Source organism: Malania oleifera, chromosome 4, assembly GCF_029873635.1.
Source record: "Malania oleifera isolate guangnan ecotype guangnan chromosome 4, ASM2987363v1, whole genome shotgun sequence".
NCBI classification, from domain to species: domain Eukaryota; kingdom Viridiplantae; phylum Streptophyta; class Magnoliopsida; order Santalales; family Ximeniaceae; genus Malania; species Malania oleifera.
The window spans coordinates 21,463,173-21,482,334 of NC_080420.1; the positions used below are offsets into that span (position 1 = coordinate 21,463,173).

General features: G+C 37.6%; 1 non-coding gene across 1 annotated transcript; it reads left to right on the top strand.

Moving 5' to 3' along the window:
* The first annotated feature begins 3,403 nt into the window (after positions 1–3,403).
* On the top strand, positions 3,404–3,509 carry LOC131154654 (small nucleolar RNA R71). The gene has a single exon (XR_009136570.1). It is a non-coding gene; the product is annotated as a small nucleolar RNA R71 (small nucleolar RNA).
* Positions 3,510–19,162: the final 15,653 nt, after the last annotated feature.

The window sequence follows — 19,162 nt, forward strand, 5'->3', positions numbered from 1 at the left end:
TAATTTATCAAGGGCTAAAACTACTGCTAGAAACTCTTTCTTGGTGGCGGTATAATTCAATTGAGCTCCTTGAAGAGTCTTACTAGCGTAGTAGTTCGCATGACGCAATTTATCCACCCTTTGTCCCAACACAGCCCCTACGGCATAATCTGAAACATCGCACATGATCTTAAAAGAGAGGGACTAATCGAGTGGCTGCATGATTGGAGCGAAAAAGAGCAGCACCGTAAGAGTTTCAAATGCAGTGAGATAATTTTTATCAAAGTCAAAGGGTGCATCTTTTGTTAACAAGTTGGTTAAGGACCGAAGCATTTTGCTAAAGTCCTTAATAAATTGCCAATAAAAACTAGCGTGCCCCAGGAATCACCTCATTTGTTTAATAGAAGTAGGGGAAGGAAGTTTGGAAATTAGCTCTACCTTAGCCCTATCTACTTTGATCCCTCCAGCAGAGGCAATATGGCCTAACACTATGCCCTCTTGAACCATAAAATGGCTTTTCTCCCAACTTAGCACCAAATTCTTGTCTATGCATCTTTCAAGGACTCTAGATAGGTTTTCCAACCATGCGTCAAAAGAGGATCCAAAAATGGAAAATCATCCATAAATACCTCAAGAAATTTCTCATCTATGTCGCAAAATATGGTTAGCATGCACCTTTGAAAGGTCATCGGTGCATTGCATAGCCCAAAAGGCATGCTTCTATAGGCAAAGGTCTCGAATGGATAGGTGAAGGTAGTCTTCTCCTGATCATTTGGATGGACTATAATTTGATTATACCTAGAATACCCGTCCAAGAAGCAATAGAAATTCTGCCCCGCTAGCCTCTCTATTATTTGATCAATGAATGGTAATGGGAAGTGGTCTTTTCGGGTGAGGTTATTAAGTTTCTGATAGTCAATGTACACTCGCCACATGTTTGTGACACAAATGGGGATACCTTCACCCTTATCATTTTCAATAATTGTGATCCCAAATTTGTTGGGGACCACTTACGTTGGGCTTACAAATTCACTATCAGAGATAGAAAATATGATCTCGACATCTATGAGTTTGACCACTGCATTCAAAACCACCTCCTTCATATTGGGATTAAGTCTCCTTTGCATCTCACGAATAGTCTTAGCATTTGGCTCAAGGTGAATCTGATGTATGTAGACAGATGAATTTATTCCCCTAAGGTCTGCCACCGACCACCCTATAGATTGCATATATTTTCTTAAGATGTGAATGAGCCTAGACTCCTACGAACTATCCAAGTTGGATGATATGATAACGGGCAGGGTCTCCAGGGGACCTAAGAAGACATACTTGAAAGGAGCTAGTAGAGGCTTCAACTCAAGTGATGGTGGGACCTCAATGGAAGGATGTGCTAGAACTCTAGAGTGTGTAGGAATATTTTTGAACCTAGATTTCGAGGGCCTTTTTTATAGGTTAGAGGCCAATTCACTAATAGCAGAGACACGTGTGCATGGATCCTCTAAGCCTGAAGTAGAAGGCTTATCACAAGGAGGCTCATTCTCAAGGGAATCACTCAAAAGATTCAAAGAGGCATCATTCTCAACACTCTCATCAATCATATGTACATCCTTGAAAGGAATGTCATCAGCTGGGTGTCGAGAGGTACAGAACACATTCAGCCAAAGTTGTATGTTGTCGAAAGATATGTCCATAACATCGGTCCTATACTAGATGCATGCATTAGCTATGGCTAAAAATGGTCGACCTAGAATGATTAGAATCTGTCTCGGAGATGGGTTGGTAGGTTCCATGTCTAATACAATGAAATCAATAGGGTAAAAGAACCTATCGACCTTTATAAGGACATCCTCCAAAACACCTCGGGGCCTTTTTACAGACTGATTAGCAAAACACAAGGTGACCAGGGTGGGCTTCAGTTCTCCCAAGCCAAATTTCTTGTAGACTGAGTAGGGAAGTAGGTTCAAACTCGCTCTAAAATCTAAAAGGGCCTTATCGATGGAGCAATCTCCATTTACACATGAGATGGTGGCAGTGCCTAGGTCCTTGAGTTTGGGGGGGGGGGGGAATATAACCTAAAAGAATCAAGCTCACATTCTCGGTCGATTTGACTATTTTGTTTGAGTGCACCATAGATTTATGCTTTTAGGAGCACAAATCCTCGAGAAACTTAGCATAAGTAGGCACTTGCTTGATGGTATCTAAGAGAGGAAGATTAATCTTTGCTTGCCTAAAGGTGTCCATTGTGGACTCTTTAATTTCTTCATTCTTACACTTAAAATGTGCCTAAAAGGCTATAGGGTATGGCATGGAAGGGACATAAACTGCCCTATGGGGCATAGTGTGACATTGCTCCTCCAATAGAGGCATGGAAACCTAGGATTTCTCATCGAATTAGAGGAGGAGGGGGTATACAATTCAACATTGGGCTCTACCCCCATTTTCTATTTACCCTTACCTTTGCTTAACTTCACCCCTACCCTATTGCTTCCCACCCTACCACTCTGAAGACTGGTCACCGCCTGGTCTTGCTCATGATATGTTGAAGGACCAGTGTCTAGCTCACATTTTACCTCATATTGACCCTTAGGGTTCACTAGAGGTTTCTTTGGCAACTTATCCTCATTTCTTCGACTCAAAGAAGTAGCTAGTTGGCCCATGGTGGCTTCTAGCTTGGAAATATACTAGGAGTGGGAGTGGAGTAATTGTTGATCCACTTGGTTATCAGTATTAATGCTCTTAAGGGCTTTCAACACCATCTCCTAAAAGTATATATATCATATTGAGGCTGAGAAGGAGATGGTTGCTGAAAAGATGATGGTATAAGGGTAGAAATGGGTGGATTTTGAGAGTTTTGGAATGGGTGAGGAGGTGGATTAGTGTGTGATTTTTGAGGTTTTGAGCTTGAAATCCCAGAGTTTGTGGGAACTAGGAGAAGTTAGGATGCTTATTCCACCCATGATTGTACATGTTCAAATATGGGTTATTGGCTAGCCTATCGTACAGATTATGGGTAGCCTTAACTTCCTCTTGCACAAACTTAGGCAGTCGAGGTGTATAAGGGTAATTGTAACAAGTGTGTGAAGGATTAGAACAAATGGCATGCACATCTATAGATGCCACAAGCCATGGTTGCTATCTTAAGGACAAGAACTGATATAACTTTTTCACTGTGGTGTATAGAGTGCGTGTAAGGTCGTAGGACGCAGCTAACTCATAAATTCCTTTAGGATTGGAAGATGATGGTTGGGACGATCTACAAGAAGTAACAACATACTGCTAAGAATTTTCAGTGAGGTTCTCGAAGGGTGCTCAAACCTCATTCTCATGTTTCATGAGAAAACTACCTCAACAAGATGCATCTACCATGGCCCTATCTCACTCGGCTAACCCTTCATAGAAGGTCTAAACTAATTGCCACCTAGGGACTTGGTGATGTGGGAATTTGTGCAAGAGGTCCCTAAAGCACTCCCAAGTGTCAAAAAAAAGTTCCCTATCGAATTGTGAGAAACTAGTAATGGCCTTCCTCAGCTGGTTAGTCTTTGCTATGGGGAAGTACTTTTTGAAGAACTCGCCTTGCATGGTGGCCCAGTTGGCCACCGAGTTCGGCTCTAAGGAGTTCAGCAAATATTTAGCCTTGTCTTTCAGAGAGAACAAGAATAGCCTAAATTAGAGGGAATCATCACCAAAATTAGATATTCAGATGGTAGAATAAGTTTCAAGGAATTCATCTAGATGCTTGGAAGGATTTTCATTTGAATTCCAATAGAAATTGGGAAGCATCGAGATGATGGAAGTCTTGATTTCATATTGAGCCGCATTGACATCCTAAAATTGGATACAAGATGACGAAGTGTATGTGTTGGGTGTAAATTAGTCTCTAAGAGGCCGAATAGGTTGCTCCTCCACGACAGGTTGGTGTGGAGCTTCGGGTTCCAAATTTTGAAAGGCGGGAACCGAATTATGTTCAGCTATGACTTTAAGTTCGGACAACTCAGTCAACTCGGGATAAGTGGTAGATTTCCCAATAGACCTATAGGATCTCTCAATCTCAAGGTCTATAGGAACTAGCTCAGGATCTAAAGAGCACAAACCTAGCATATACACATGTAGCACACAATCAAGACTTCAAAATATCAAACAAAAAGAAAAATAAAAGAAAACAAAGAAAAAAAAAATATAGTACTCTAAGCTAGAAATTGGCTTAAAATTGTGACATAGTCCCCAGCAATGGCACTAAAATTTAGTAGGCTTGCCAGGGCTTGGGTTCTTAACTACCAAAGATAAAATTTATAAACTTAACTAACGCAAGTTCAGTAGAAAGTGAGTAAGTCGAATTTCGATCCACAGGGACAAGTGTGCAATCGTTAACCACTTTTAGCTTAATTTACTATACTTTGTATAAAAGGGAAAAAGGTGAGATTTTTCAAAGGTTTTTATAACAACTACTAAAATTAGTAAATCTATATTAACACTACTCCTAGAAAGTAGATCTAAGGGTATAAATCATGCCTAGACTATCGTGTGCGCTAGTTATATTTGGTTAGCTATATGTCTTAAGCTAATGGCTAAGTGAACCATTCGATGACATAGAGTAGCGAAGGTGCACCAATCGTGATAGGTGGTAGATTTCCTAATGGACCTATAGGATCTCTCAATCTCTGGGTCTATAGGAACTATCTTAGGATCTAAAGAGCGCAAACCTAGCATATACACATGTAGCACACAATCAAGACTTCAGGATATCAAAGAAAAATAAAAATAAAAGAAAACAAAGAAAAAAAATGTATAGTACTCTAAGCTAGAAATTGGCTTAAAACTGTGACATAGTCCCCAACAATGGCACTAAAATTTAGTGGCTTGCCAAGGCTTGGGTTCTTAACTACCAAAGATAAAATTTATAAACCTAACTAACGGAAGTTTTGTAGAAAGTGAGTAAGTCAGATTTAGATCCACAGGGATAGGTGTGCAATCGTTAACCACTTTTAGCTTAATTTACTATACTTTGTGTAAAAGTGAAAAAGGTGAGATTTTTCAAAGGTTTTTTTAAAAACTACTAAAAGCAATAAATATATATTAACACTACTCCTAGAAATTAGATATAAGAGTATAAATCATGCCTAGACTATCGTGTGAGCTAGTTATGTTTGGTTAGCTATCTGTCTTAGGCTAATGGCTAAGTGAACCATTCGATAGCATAGAGTAGCGAAGGTGCACCAATCATCCAGAGCACGATCGAGAACTAGGGTATACTCTATCACAACGATCACGAGATCACCCCATACATGAAGTGTAGGCTAACACATATAGGTGACTAAATCCCTAGCTAGGCTATCCTTTACCCTAGCGTGTCATCACACTCAAAGATGTAAACTTACATGGAAATTAAAGTGCAAGTATTGAAATTGCATGTATTTAAATGAAAGCAGGAAAGAAAGCATGTAAATGCAGTAAAAGAAAACATGTAAAATCGGCTTCAATTGCAACTCGAACATCTGTCACTAACGACCGGGACTACGTTCAAAAGACCATCTATCTATGTAGAAGCACAATGAACTCACAATTTGTCATAGGCCTTCAAAGAATCCTTCCACAAACCAATACAAGAATAGAAAAGAAAAATAGTAAATCCTAATCTAAGTGGCTCTTAATGGCTTCCTAGGCCTGTCACTAACCTAAAAGAGGCCAAAGAGGAACCCTAAGAACATAGACGAAGCTATTATTTATACCCAGTAGGGTTTACAAGGTTTAGAATTCAAAATAGAAAAGTTCTGCAAAAATATTGTGAAGCAATTCGCTTCTGTCAACCAGGTTGCACCCTTATTCTCCTCTGGGTGCGCCCTGGTTGAGACTCACGGGAAATCAAGAATTCAAATTCAGGTATTCCCGACCTAGTTGCACTCTTGAGTCATACTAGTCGAGATTATTGTCGAGACTTGTAGGATCTTAATCTTTAGGAAAGTTTAGAATCTCGACTTGGTCACCCTTCATGGTCTCTTTGGTCAAATTTTTGGTCCAAGCTCTCAGTATCTTTGGCTCAGTCACCTTCAGTAGCTCGACCTAGTTACCCTAGAGGGTCACTTTGTCGAGCACTTGGTTGAGCACTTGGTCAAACCTTGCAGCATTTTTATCTCAGTATGGACCTTTAAGTTTGTAGCTTGTGACCTTATCGCCGTGGTGTTAGTTGGCCGCCCACATGGTCAAACATAGTCTTCTTTCCTTTGATGAATTGAGGCTCGAAAGGCTTGGTTGAGCATTTGATGTGAGCTTTGTGCACTCTAATTACTCCTTTGACTTCTCGTATTGCTTAACTCCTTGGTTTTAACATGTTATTCCTTAAACATGAACAAACATTGCATAACTCCGAACAATGATAACAAATGGTATTTAAAAGATAAATGACGACAAAACAAAGGTAAATGGGGACCTAAAATAGTGCATTTTAGGGATTCATCATGCTGCCATTCCTAGCATCCTAGACTTTTGTGGCTTATCAAAGACAACCAGGATATGATTGGATGTTTGATATCAAGAATTTAATGAGAGTGTTAGTTGTATGCCCTAAACCCAATGGTATTGACAACAAGTAAAGGTACTTGCACTATACATTTCCATATTCACCCAATTAACAAACTGGCATGTTTTCCATATTCATAAATTCATTAAATTAAGAAAAATGAATTAACCCAGAATCTATAGGTTGAAGAAAGAAGTTCTTAAGAAAATAAAATACATGAGACTTCTACAACTCAGCCCCGTGTTTTAGAAAACACTCCTAGTCACATGTAAAAGGAACAAACCTAAGGTCGGACAATTTGACCTAACTTGGTAGATATCATATTTTACTAAAGGTGTTAGCTTTATCGTGATCCCAATAGGGGGGGGGTGAATTGGTATTTTTAAAATTTAAGCTCTAGGTCAATCTCCTAATATCAATATATTCACAACCTTATGGTCAATCTAGTGCAAGTAATGTAGATGTATACCAGAAAGTAAATAAAGCAATTTAATTAAACGTACATGCACCAGAAAGCAGTAAAGTAATGGTGACATGCAGAAATGTTATTGAGGTTTAGCCAATTGCCTACATCCCCGCCTTGGCTAACAAGCACAAGGATTATCACTATAACTTGCTCACTTAAAGAGGTGGAGCGGCACCTATACAAACCAGGTCAATTAGCACAAGGCTAACCTCAAGCTTTACATACAATCCTTACCGGGATGGATTACCGCCTCCTTAGGCCACACCTAGAAATACTCAAAGTTTACAATCAAATGGTATAGAAATAGTGCTTTCAAGTAAAGTAGATTTGTACCCAAATATGCACAATTACACACACATCGATAGCATGGATATAGTGTAAGCTCAGTGATGCAAGTTTTTTTCAATCAATACTCAACACAGTATAATCAATATGATGCTCAAGGGTATTCAACACAAGGAAATTACGAGGAATAAAAAAAAATATTTCAATAACAGATTAATATTCCAAGTATACAAGCCAGATATTCCAACTAGCTTAAGAAAATCTTCCTCAATGTAATATGCACAATAGTAGTTTGAAAATATTTGTTTGTCTGAAAAGTCTTTGCACACCAAAAACAAAGGTATTGGACACTTGCAATAGAGTGCAAATATCCTAAGCTTCCTTGGTTTAATCCCACATAAGATTTATAATAGAGAAATCCGTGGGATAAACCTAAGATAAGCTCCCAACGAAATTATCTCAAGAACACAAACAAGTGGGAGTATTAGCACAAAACAACAATCACATTAACACAAGAGGAACTCTCACAATTTCAAATTTTGTCAAAAGGATGCAAGTTTGAGAGTATTTGGGCAAAGGGTGATTTTTCAGTAGAGAGAATTTTTTGGCTTAATCACTTTGCTAATCTATTTCTAATCAAGCAAATGGACTCATATTTGTAGCTAGGGGTAAAAATATATATGTTTGGGATATAATGGGAATAATTTAAAAAGTCCCAAATGATTAAAATCCAATTAGCCCTACTTAACCTAGTTTTACCGTGGTTAAAATAATTTTAATCGTCTGGGGTTTGGGTGGCTGAACCTAAGTTCGGTCGCCCAACAAGACAGTTACTAAAAAGGTAGTCAATGAATTTTGGTCATCTAGATGGATCTTCGGCAGCCTAAATCAAAGTTAGTTGCAAAGCTTCATGACTTTGGGTGCCCGATATAACGTTCGGTGGCCCGAATGCATATGTTCAGTCGTCCGAGGTCCTTTTTTGAACCAAAAGCATCGGTCGCCCGAGTTGGTGAACAGTCTTTTTCGAGGTGTTCGGGCGCCCGGAGAAGATGTGCATTTAACTTTCACTTGGTGATAGCCTGACCTAAGGTGGATCTTGGAATAGACCCATGTACCCTAAAACTGATCAAATAAGTCATCTATACGGGGTAGAGGATACCTGTTCTTAATTGTTACTTTATTTATTTCTTTGTAATCTATGCACATCATCATAGTTCCGTCCTTCTTCTTCATAAATAAAACTGGAGCTCCCTAGGGCTATACACTATGTTTGATAAATCCTTTATTGAATAAATCCTGCAACTAATCCTTTAATTCTCCCAATTCTGCTACAGTCATTTAGTAAGGAGCTTTAGAGATCGGTGTCGTCCATGGAAGTAAGTCAATAGTAAAATCTATCTCGCAATTGGGAGGCAACCCAGGTAATTCCTCAAGAAAAACATCTAAAAACTCCTTAACCACTGGTGTACTAACAAGCTTCAATTAATTTTCTATCACCTCCTTTACATTAGCCATAAACCCCTGACATCTATCCAAAAGTAATCTTCTTGCCTGCATAGGTGACACTGACTAAGGTAAAGAATGTACTCGTGATCCCACAAATCTAAATTCTAGCTCTCTTGGTGGTTTGAAAATCACCTCTTTCAAATGACAGTCGATACTAGCATGGTTAGTAGCTAGCCAGTCCATACCAAGTGTTATATCGAATCTATGCAAATCTAACACAATTAGGTCATCTTGTAATACTCTCCCTTGAATTTCTACTAGATAGCCCTTGAGCACCCTAAGACACCTCACCACTGACCCTGTCGGTGTTGCTATTGACAGTTCGACATCTAATAACTGTGTCTCAACACCAACATATTTAACATACTCTGCAGACACAAAAGAGTGGATAACACTTGTATCAAATAAAATAATAATTTGATATGATAAAGCAATAAAGGTACTTGTCACGACATTGTCAGTGGCCTCCACGTCTCCCGATGTCAAAGCATAAACCCTCGCCGGGGCCACACTCCTCTGTTGACCTCCACATGACACTTGATAACCTCCTCAGTGTGGTCTAGGAGTAGATACGGTACCAAGTGGGGGAAATCTCGTACTAGATGTTCCGATACACCACAATGATAGCAGATGCCTCTCCCTACTTGACACTCTTCCAAGTGTCTCTTTCCCCATGTTTGACAAGTTGGGTAGGTCTGCATATCCTGAGTCTCATGACCTCTCATCTTCTGCCTATATCCCCTACCATAGTTACCTCTCCTCCATTGGCTATGACTAAATCCCTTTTGATAGCCTGATGGTGTGGACCTCTTCTTCTGTCCACGCTCCTTTGCACTCATCCGCTCATCGGCCTCAGCCACAGCTACTCTATCTGCCAACTTGAAAAAATCTTGCACTTTTAAAACTGCTACCTGCTTATAAATTTCTCGCCTTAGACCTCTTTCAAACTGTCTCGCCTACTTTGCTTCATTAGGAACAATATACGAGGTGAAACGGGATAATTCTATGAATCTCACCGTGTACTGCTGGACTGACTGCTGTCCCTGCTTCAGGTTTAGGAATTCCTCCACTTTGGCCTCCCTGATAGTGGCCGAAAAATATCTGTTGAAGAACAAATCTTTAAATCAGCACCAAGTCCTAGCTATAGGCATCGCCCTCTATTCCTCTAATAATTTTATTGCAGTCCACCATCTTTTAGCCTCTCCCATCCGTTTATAGGTGGCAAATAAAATCCTCTACTCTTCTATGCATTGTAGCACTGCCAAAACTTTCTCTAATTCCTGCATCTAGTTTCGGTGACTATAGGATCTGCTCCTCCTGAAAATTCTAGGGGATTCATCTTTGTGAATTTCTCGATCGTGCACCCATGGCCTGCAGAAGGGCCTCCCTGCTCTCTGGAGTTCTGTGTGATCTTAACCATCACCTGCTGAGCCACACTGCGTAATATTGCATTTGAATCAACTCTGCCTACACCTGAGGGCCCTGTACCCTCACTATTGCTCGCATGAGCACTACCACTACGTAGGTCCATCCTGTAAAGATAATAAACATAGCTTAAGGACCCCATCCTTATAACTTATGTATCTAACCAAAAAGCATATTATCCCTTGATCTTGAAATCCTTATCCCAATTCAAGATTCAATTCTATTTTAGAAACACAACCTGGCAATAGTTTACTATGGCTTTCCTGATATTGTCACCCCAGGAAAGACACAGAAACCACCACGAAAGTCATGCTTCCAGACTACAGAAAAAAACCTCAAATCTTTTTTCCAATACTTTGGTATTGTTTTCGCTGCATTCTAGAGTCAATAGAACCTAACAACCTAGACTTTGATACCAAATTGTAATGACCTGCCTATTTTTCGATATGTTTTTTATCCACATAATAACACACATAATGATCTTACAAAGCTGTCATAGTCATTATAAAATGGGACCCATGGGTACCAAGGATATACCTGTCATAAATACTCTGATAGCTAAGCAGCGGAAAACATAAAATTATATATATGCCATAAACAGCGGAAACCATACCAAAGTTCTAATAAATCTGTCATATACATATATATATATATATATATATATATATATATATATATATATACATCCCAAATGACCAAAAAGTATCCTAGGGTCATAACCCAAAAATTCATCTTACCCTAGCCCATCCACTTACCCTACAGACAAGGTAGCTCAATCCACTCTTACTGTTGTGGGGCTCTATCCGCCCTCCTACCTAGATTTCCTTAAATGTTTGTAATGCTGGGGTGAGACACCTCTTAGTAAGGGAGACAAATTAATATCAGTGTGTTGCAGTATGAGTATTTTTCTTGATATACATATAAACAGTACATAATTCATAACTAGTATAAATAGTTCTATCATATCTGAATAAAACATGATTTATCATAACATAGTGTAAAGTACTAAATTTATGTACTAAGAAATAATCTTATATAATCATATCATATTTGAATCATTAACCATCATAGATAGTTAACTAGCTATCGTCATGTCTTACTCCCCATATGATAGGGTTGTGCGGCCTGAAGGCGGGACCTAGCAATGGCTGGCCAACCATGCTCAGTCAAACATTGGTATGTGTAAGTACGATGGGTCTGTTCCACCTATGTCGGACTACTAGAGGAACTACAACACTCCCATAAAGCTACATAGTCTGCCATCTCCCACACTCTACATAAGATGTGTGGTAGCACAAACATATTCATAATCGTGAATGTATAGCTACGGTATCGTGCTTCATAAAACTAAACTAAGCTATCTGGGTTCTGATAACATTAATGCATTCCATATTAAAAATAGCTATATCATATTTCAAAGTAACATCTAACATGAACATATTTCATAATTTCTTTCATATCATACATAATCATGGCATCAACGCTAGCATAATTCATAACATAAGAATCACGACATTTACGCTAGAATATTTCAAAACATAAGAATCACGGCATTTACGCCGGCATATTTTATAATGTAATAATCATAATTTTTTCCACTTTTCAACATTCTTTTAAAATCATAGTTCTTGTACTATTTTTAGGGTTTTCCTGAAAACGGATGTAGCATGCTTATCTTGGAAAACTTATAATATTTTAGTTTAGCATTGTTGACTCTATAAGTCCAATCCTATTTTGATAATGACAAATCACTTGGTATTTGATGTATGCATTGAGATTGTGAACAGGAACTATATTAAGCATGCACGGAAGGATAACAAGTCATGGAAGCCATGAAGATTAAAGCATACATATCTTGGCATAATCCATGGAACTTAGAGAGTACAAGAATGAAGATGCAAGCGACAAGTTCAAGAATTTCATGGGAATGGGTACTTAGAACTAATGTATTTACATTTTCATATGATTTAATTTGAGGCTCAACATATACCCTAGAATGAACTTAGGACTCATGCATATCATGAACATCATTAGGGGACATTCATGGACTTAGAAATATTTTTAAAACCCCAGAAAATATTTTTATAAAAGAGCCAAGAAAGAGAGCAAAGTAGAATTTAAAAACAAAAAGAAAAAAATTCAGGAAATGAGAACTTCAGAAGACCGAAGTTAACGGTCAGTCACCTGATGTTACAACTTTAGAAGACCAAAGTTAACCTTAGTTGTCTGAAGAATTTCTTCAGAAGACCGAAGATTAAGTTCAGTCGCCTGAAGAATTTATGGTGAAACACAGAACTTGGTAGAAGAACCTCAAAAGGTTGAACTCAAACTTCAGTCATCTGAACCTAACACTTCAGTTGTCTAGGCCTTAAACCTTAGTCGTCTGCCCTGTGTCCAGGTTATTTTTTCAAAACTCTAAAGAACTTTAGTCGTCTAGGCCTTTAACCTCAGTCGTCTGAACTTGTAGGAAAGTTTAAAAATTTATTTTTTAATGAAAGAACACACGAGTTATTTCTTTGATCCAATGGTTAGGATTGATTCTATGGGTAAGGAACCTATTTATATATCATCTAAACCCTAGTGCTGAAGCGAAGACTTTTGGAAGAGAAGAGAACAAACTTATTGCATACAATTGAAGAGATTGCACATTTAGCACAACTTTGAACACACTGCTGAAACCTTTGCCTGGGATTTCAAAGTTCTTACATCGAATCTGAGCTAAGGCTATCTTGTTTTTTAAAAAGCAATCTAGCTATCATTGTGGAATCATTATGGTATTGAGGTTTGGTAAATCGATCTACCCATTGATATTTCTTCTCATAGACTTCTTCACATAAACTTATTTTCTTGTTTGATATATATTTTTCAAAGAACTTCTCATTTCAAAATCTATTGTTGAAATAAGGTGAGTGATTGATAGTGAGTATACTTTCATATAGATTATTTAGATAATATCACTACTTGATAAAGGGTTTTTTCATTGGTTAAATAGTTTTTGATTCAAGTGTGTATTCAGTTAAAGGATCTATATTTTAGATATATTAATACACTTGATTAAATATCCTTGGTGTTCATAAATATTTATTTTATTGAGGGATATTTTCTTTGGAAAACTTTATATTCAGTTTTTGATCTTTGGAAATCATATTATATATACATATATACACATATACACATAGATTTGGATATTACAAATATCGTGTTGTGATTGAATATTTGAAAGAAAGCTTTTTGATTTTGATTGATATAATATTCTAGATAAAGCTTTTGATAAGTTCACATTAGATATTCATGCATTTTTGCAAAGTGAGCAAGAACCCAAATTTTCTCCAATGCTTTTAATTATATCATTACTTGGAAGTTTTGATAAAAAGGGAAATTGTATGTTGAAGCATTTCATTCATAAAATGATTGTATTGTTTTCATACATTCTAAGATTTAAGTTTCATCATATGATTATGTATTAGGAATTTCAATTGTACTCACTAGCTTTGTTAGAAGTAACATTGAGTGTTTTGCAGATTTGATTGTAATCATGGTTCGGTTTTTGAACTGGGTTTGAGAAGAGAGCTGTATCTCTTGTAAGCAGCGGATTAGGAGGAAGTTGTACCTCTCGTAAGTAGCGGATGTAAGGGAAGCTCTGTCCCAATTTAAGGAGTAGGGATTATAGTGGAATCCTTGAGTGGGTTGCTTAAGGTAAAGACGTAGGCCGAGTTGGTTGAACCTCGTAAAATCACGTTTGCATTCTCTCTTCCCTTATCTTTTTACTTTCCACACTACATTTCATTACTCGCATTGCATGTGCATGTTGAATAACTCTACGCACACTTAATTGGGTAAAAAGAACTCATTGATAAAATAAATTTAATTCAGTCTTAAATCCCTACAATTGATTTGTTAAATATACAAATAGGGATTAAATGGTAATTAGTTCTAAAGAATTTTAAAATACCCAATTCAACAGTAGTATTCCCAAACATAATTCTATATCATACATATCTTCCTGAAAATAAATGATGTTTAATTCATAATAATTTCATGAAAAATACTAACTTAATTTATCCCCTTACCTGACTTACTTAGAAGCCCACAAAATTCTCCAAACTTGCACTCCTGTGTTCCCCAGCTTAACAACCTGAAACTACATTTACCCTAACAAAACTTTAGTAATATTCTACCTAAAGCATTTTTCTCAGTTCAGGAATACTAAATACCCTATAAAACTCAAAATACCCAACTTACCCAGATTTTGGGATGGTGCCCAAGTTGACCTAACCAACGAACTACTCCAGCAAATTTGAAGAGAATTTTCCCAGTGTAGCATGGCGGTTTCTAATCGTCGAGCCGGCTTGAATTAAATCTGAAAATGAAGAGAGAAGGACAGAGTATCGAGTTTAGAGAGAGCGTGATAGAGCGAGAGAGAGAGAGAGAGAGAGAGAGAAATTTTTTGCATGAAAATCTCGCTGAAAACTCAAATTTGGCATATTTATACAGGTGGCTTCGTTGACGAGGCCAGGAATAAATTTCTTCGATGAAATCCTAACCTTCGTCGATGAATTTCAGACTCTGCCATAACATCTCTCGGTATTTTTCCATCAACGAGACACGTGGCTTAATCGACGAAATAAAGAAGGTGGTTCATTGACGAAAAGATCGAATTCGTCGACAAAGCCTGCTTAATCTCTTTTCAAATTTACCCTTCTTCTTAATTATTTAATTATTAAAATTTTCAGGTCTTTACAGGTTGACCCATTTTTCTTTTAACAAGAAAAACCAATGCTCCCCATGGTGATGCACTGGATCCGATGAATTCTTTATTCATTGATTCCCATAACTAATCCTTTAAATCTTCCTCATTTTATTGGAGTCTTAAAGATTGGTGCCATGATATCTTTCAATTTTAATTCCTCGTCCTAGAACTTCCTTCCCACAGGTTAGGTACCTCAGGAATCTCTCCAAAGGCAACCTCCTCGCCTGATTAAACATCTATGGCAGCATGCGCATGCACGACCTAGAATTTCTGTGTTCCCACTCCCTAGGAGGTTTGAACACTACCTTTTTCCTATGACAATCATTACCAGCGTAGCTGAAAAATGACCTCTCCATCCCCAAAATGACACCAAATCCATGCATGTCAAATGCTTTTAGATTGGCTAATAACATTTCCCCTACACATCCATTAGATAATATCTAGCCATGTTTCTACATATCACTATCGTCCCTATTGGTGTGACTATATATATTTCGGCATCTAGCCACTGGGTTTCTACTCCTCATAGTTTGATATATTCAAAAATATAAAGGAATAAATAGCTCCTAAATCAAATAACACCATAGCTTTACTTGAAAAATATGAAAATTTATAGCTTATTATTTCCCCAAAACTATCTAAGAGCAGGTGCCTTCCTATACTGCGCATGACAGTCTCGTGCCATATAGCCTAGTCTAATGCACTAATAGTAGACATTCCTTCTAGCTCGATATTCCCCATCATGCTTCTTGTTACATCTAGGAAAAGTAGGGTACACTTGGCCCCTTATCGCCTATCCCTACTCCCCACTGTTTCTATCTCCCCTCCACGGATCTCGACTGGTACCTACCTAAAAACCAGGTGGCGTGGGCCTCTTTCTCTGACGCTGCACCCCAACACTCCTTTGCTTGCTCTTTTCTGCTATGGTTGCCTTATCCACCAATTTTGAGAAATCCCACACCTTTAAAACTGCCACCTGCTTATAAATATCGTATCTCAAATTTTTTTTGCCTTTTTTGCCTCATCTAGAACCATGTATGGGGGAAAGCGAGACAGCTCAATAAACCTCATTGCATACTGCTAAACCGTCAGGTGCCCTTGGGTAAAATTTAGAAACTCCTCCACCATAGCTTCTCTAGTGGTGGCGGCAAAGTATCGGTCGAAGAATATTTCTTTAAACCGGCTTCAGGATAGGGCTACATGTACCGGTCTCTGCTCCTCTAAGAGTCTCACAGCAGACCACCAATGCTCAGCCTTGTCCATCAGTCTGAAGGTTGCATATAATACTATAAGCTCATCGGTGCAACACAGTACAGTCTATATCTTTTCCATTTCCTTTACGTACTTCTCTGCCGCAATCGAATCCGCACTTTCTGAAAAAGTTGGAGGCTTTATTTTGGTGAACTACTCTATAGTGCAACCTTGGTCTACTGATGAGCTTCCCTACTCCCTAGAGCTTTGTGCAATCTTGGCCATAACCTACTCAGCTACACTGCACAAAATTGCATCTAAATCACTGCCGCCCATACTAGAGGGCCCTGCACCATCATTACCACTGGCAGGAGTACTGCTACCCCCAGGGTCCATCCTGAAATTAAAATAAAAATTGTCTGAGGACCCTCTCTTCATAGCATAACTAATATAATAATCTTAACTAAAATCCTATATCATCAATTAACCTAATGTCCTTATTCTCAATTTAAGATTCAGTCCTTCAATTTAGAAACACAACCTGACAATAGTTTACTATGGCTTTCCTGAAATCGTCACCCCAAGAAAGACACAGAAACAACTACGGAAATCTTGCTTCCAGGCAGTGGAAAAAACCCCTAAATTCTCATCTTAACTTTCCAATATTGACTCAATAAAATTCTAATCTACCCCATTTACTATCATCTCCAAGATCTATTCCTATACTTTAGTATTGTTTCCACTGTACACTAAAGTCTACAGAACCTAGAAGCCTAGGCTCTAATACCACACTGTTGTGACCCGAATATTTTTTTTTATATATAAAACACTGATATCGATTGTAATAACCTGGACCCAGAGAGGTACCGACTGACCTGTTCATCACATATATATAACCATGCAGCGAAATCATACACAATAACCTAGATACAATACAAGAGTTCTAAGATCACCATTATTACATGCATATCTCCTCAAAATGATATACAAACTATAACATACCAAAATATAACTATATACATGCATCTCACCAGTACTTATTTCTAAACCAAACACTATCTAGACTGGCTCCAAAATCTCTTATATTTGACGTCTGGTATTTCCTGAAATGTTAAAATATCACTGGGGTGAGACACCTCTCAATAAATGGGAATAAATTATTACCAGTGCATGGCGAATAAGTTCTTAGCATGGGCAAAATATCCAGATCATGTATACCGGTTGTCCAAAGCCTTGTATGGATTGAAACATACTCCTAGAGTTTGGTATGAGAGACTTAGTGGTTTTCTACTAAAAAATGAGTTTTCCTGTGGCAAAATTGACGCTACACTCTTCATCAAATCCAAATTTGATGATATGCTTATTGTTCAAATTTATGTTGATGATATCATTTTTGGAGCCACTATTAATGAGTTGCGTAATGAGTTTGCCAAATGCATGCAAAGTGAATTTGAAATGAGCATGATAGGTGAACTTAGTTTCTTGTTAAGGCTGCAAATTAAACAAACTAAAAATAGAACTTTCATATGTCAATCTAAATATGTCAAGGACTTGCTAAAGAAATTTAATATGGAAAATGGTGAAATTATTAGTACTCCTATGAATTTTTCTATCACACTTGATAAAGATAGGCAAGAAATCCCTCTTGATGTGAAATTGTATATTGGCATGATTGGGAGTCTTCTATATCTTACACCTAGTAGGCCTCACATTATTTTTTGTGTATGCATGTGTGCTAGGTTTCAGACCACTCCTAAGGAATCTCATCTATTAGTAGTAAAACGAATCCTTAGGTATCTAGTTGGAACTATAGAGTTAGGATTATGGTATCCTAAGCATATGACTTTTGAAATTGTTAGTTATACTGATGCTGACTTTGGTGGTAGTAAGGTTGATAGGAAAAGTACTAGCAGAACTTGTCACTATTTAAGACAATCTCTGGTTTCTTGGTTCTCCAAGAAAAAGAACTCAGTTGCCTTATCCACGGCTGAAGCAGAATATGTTGTGGCTGGTAGTTGTTGTGCTCAAACTCTATATATGAAACAAAAAATTGTGGATTTTGGGTTGCACTACGATACAGTACTGATTAAATGTGATAATACTAGTCCAATCAATATCTCAAAGAATCCTATCTCACATTCACGAACTAAACATATTGAGATTAGACATCATTTCCTTTGTGATCATGTGCAAAAAGGGGATGTGACACTTGAGTTTGTGTGCACAAATGAACAATGGGCTGATATTTTCACTAAACCACTTCCAAAAGATAGGTTTATACAGATTAGACATGAGATAGGTCTAATGCATAGTAGGGATGCGTCCTAGATATTTGATAGATTACATGAACTTAGGGGGAGCTTTCTAACAATCTTAAGTCTAACAATTGATATGACAATTGGTATCAATTTAAATCTTTCCTTGGTTTAGACTTTATGAATTTGGTTGTGTTTTGAAATGCATAATGTTCATATCTATTGCATTATAATGACTGTACTTACATTTTATGTATTGATCATACTAGACTGTTTAGCTTAAGTAGTTACGGATAAACTGTTAATTTCTAAAACTCAAAACTGGTCATTTTTATATGTTTTTTTTTTTTTAGGAAAATGTCATATTTTCAAATGGCATGCTGCCGAAATTTCTAAAAATTTCCCAAATCTATCTTGTATATTAATGTACCATACCCAATGCCTATGACTACACATTTTATATGCTTCAAAGCCCTTTTTGCTGTTGCCAAAAGGGGGAGAAAAGGCAAAAATTGGATACTTAAAAAAATTGGGTACTTGAAAAATGTTTGTATTGATAAATCTTTGACATTATGCATATTGTTAGGGGGAGCCATTCAAGGCCATACCCACATTTTACATAGTGTATTTGTCATCATCAAAAGGGGAACAATGTTGTTAGCTTTGGTGCAATCCCAAGAGGGGGGTGAATTGGTATTTTAAAAAATTTGTTCCCTAGGTCAATCCACTATGGCTAGCAACAGTATTACGCAACCTAGGGGCAATCTAAGTATGCATGAAATTGCAGATAT